Raw genomic sequence first — 2,500 nt, 5'->3', positions numbered from 1 at the left:
CGCCCAGGCAGACATGCCCTTGGCCCAAAGGCCTCGGGCGCAACTTGCGTTCAAAGACTCGATGGTTCATGGGATTCTGCAATTCACACCAAGTATTGCATTTCGCTACGTTCTTCATCGATGCGAGAGCCGAGATATCCGTTGCCGAGAGTCGTTTTTCGAATATAGAGGCAAAACACCCAACAATGTTGGGATTATGCACCCTTCCATGGAGATTCCTTGGCGCCATCCGCGCCCGGAGTTGGTTGTTAGCTAGGAGGCCACGAGACAATGTGTCAAGAGCAACCCCTAACAAGCGAGAGGTGGCCATGGTGTTAGACAGTTTTGTATGCCCTTAGCTTCAATCATTTTGATGTACTTTTGTTATTTAGTGGAAATAAATAAAGTGCATGTTTGATTCATGTTGTTTGGTTTAATTCTGTGTAAAACCCTAAAATTGGACATTTGTAGAGACTCATGTTAGTTTTAAATGTTCACAGCCGTTGGATAAGTCTGGGGAGATTTATCCTGCCAAGGCTGATACTGGTGTGCCACCAAGTGTTGGAATGGCCTGTCTCAGCCATCAGGGTAAGACCCGAGGCACATACAGCATGGGATTACTTGAATCCTTGAACCGGACCAGATTTCCAGTCTTGCCCTGGACCTTGGAGATAGATGGGCAAAACTGGAAAGTTACACCTGACCCCTAGACTCGATTATGACACTTCACTAGGTGCTGGATCAGGCTGCCCTTGATATGCCAATCAGTGAGATCCTTAGTGGGGATCAAAACCTGGGTATGTTGGGGCAGTTTGAGAATTCATCTGAGTGGGTGGTCATAGTGACAGAATCAGCCACTTTGTCGGACAAAGGGTAATGATCGGGAATGCACTCTCTCTGATGGAAACCAAACTGCCGGCAGTTGATTTCAATCGTTGGAATTTTGTTTTTGCAAAATTAATATATTTACATATATATGTACGGTTTCAAAATGTTTGCAAATGGTTTTAATTCCCGGGATCCATGTGAGAGGAGAGTGCGGCACTGTTCCTTGCAGCCGAGGGAGAGGTCCTCTCTTGTCGGGCAGTGCTTGATCATTAAGGGCTGAGAGGTTAAGTGTAAGACCATTTAGGATAATACCTGATGGGCTAATCTTGCACCTGCCCACAGTCCCTGGGTTTTTATAAGATGGCTTGGCCCAGGGACCACTTAATGTAAGTGTTGGGCCCATAGGGTTCATACGATGGACTCAAGGGGTTCATTGAGATTTTCAGTGAATTCGGCTGGGCCTTGTATTAAAGGCTGGGCCGAACCCATGTGGCTGGTGTGTAGATCAATGCTTGGGTCCCACGCCATACAAAGAAGCCCAACTGGGCAGCAGATTGGAAACTAATTAAACACTGAATACTTAATGGGCCAAAAGCCCATTTCGAGGTGGGCTGATATGATCACCCATCAATGGGGCGAATTTGAGATTGAAGTTGGCAAAAAGGATTGGGCTCTTAGCCTTATCCACTCTTAGAGACCAAATTCAAATCAGATTTGAATCTGGTAACCTCCTGATAAGATCAGGAGTAAGCTAACTCTATCTGGGAAAGGGATTAAGATTATCCCCTATCCAAATACTGATTTGGATTGGGATAACTCCTAATTAGGAGATTTCTTAATCAAGAAGAAAGGGAGGAGATTTTCGAATGAACCAAGAGGGAGAGAAATCAGATTTCGATCCAAGGGGTTTTGGTAAGCAAGAAGGGTTCCTGCGAATTGAGATTAGATCTCATTCTCTCCAGAAAAGAAAACAGTTCAGCCTTTTCGTTTCTGGAAATCTCCTCCTGCCGCCGCCATCTGCATTATTGCAAGATTTGATCCTTGCAGAAAAGAAAGTCAAGAAACCAGTTCTTGACATCAGTCTTGCAAGAAAGACTGAAAGAATTCAGTGTTTAGTACATCCAGGGGATTCTTGTGAAGGATCCAGTGTGTAGGACGCACCCTGCTGGTTCTGTTCCATCCACAGCTGTGTCATCTTCAGCAGGGACAGATCTTGGAGCATTCTTTGGGCGTGAACACCAACTTTGGGAGATACTGCTTCTCCGGATCAGGTATAATCCTCCCATTTATCTTTTGGTACAGATCTGGTTTGATTAGGGTTCAAGTAGATCCTTGAATATTGTATTCTAAATTCAGGGAATATGATTCCCAGTTAGGAGAAGGTAGGAAATTTTTGAAATTCGCCCCACCCATTCCGCAACCTTTATGGCGTCCATTAGATGGATCCTACCATTCTCTCAGTGGTATCAGAGCCACAGGTTCGAATCTTGAACCAAAAGAAAATCAGATCTGACCCTGCGCAGATGGATAGAAGGTGTTCTTTCAAGATTTGCGCAGATTGTTTTCTTTTTTCAAGAAACTGTTTCTTGTTAAGGGCGATTGATCTGAAATTAATTTCTATTAAATCCAAAATTTATTTGGAATTGTTCTTTATTTATTTTGATTTAATGGACTGTTCAAACCTGGAGATCGC

General features: G+C 44.0%; 1 non-coding gene across 1 annotated transcript in view; it reads right to left on the bottom strand.

The window, feature by feature from the left end:
- The window catches only part of LOC148790877 (5.8S ribosomal RNA), a 156-nt gene extending 3 nt beyond the window's left edge, over positions 1-153 (bottom strand). Inside the window, exon 1 of the ribosomal RNA XR_016077996.1 lies at positions 1-153. This exon is cut by the window's left edge and continues 3 nt beyond it. This is a non-coding gene — a ribosomal RNA (5.8S ribosomal RNA).
- Between the last annotated feature and the right edge of the window lie 2,347 nt (positions 154-2,500).

Source organism: Nelumbo nucifera, chromosome 6 (genome assembly GCF_055504915.1).
Source record: "Nelumbo nucifera cultivar China Antique chromosome 6, China Antique-T2T, whole genome shotgun sequence".
Classification (NCBI taxonomy): Eukaryota; Viridiplantae; Streptophyta; class Magnoliopsida; order Proteales; family Nelumbonaceae; genus Nelumbo; species Nelumbo nucifera.
Note: the sequence above shows the minus strand (reverse complement) of the source record. Positions and strands in the feature narration are given on the sequence as shown.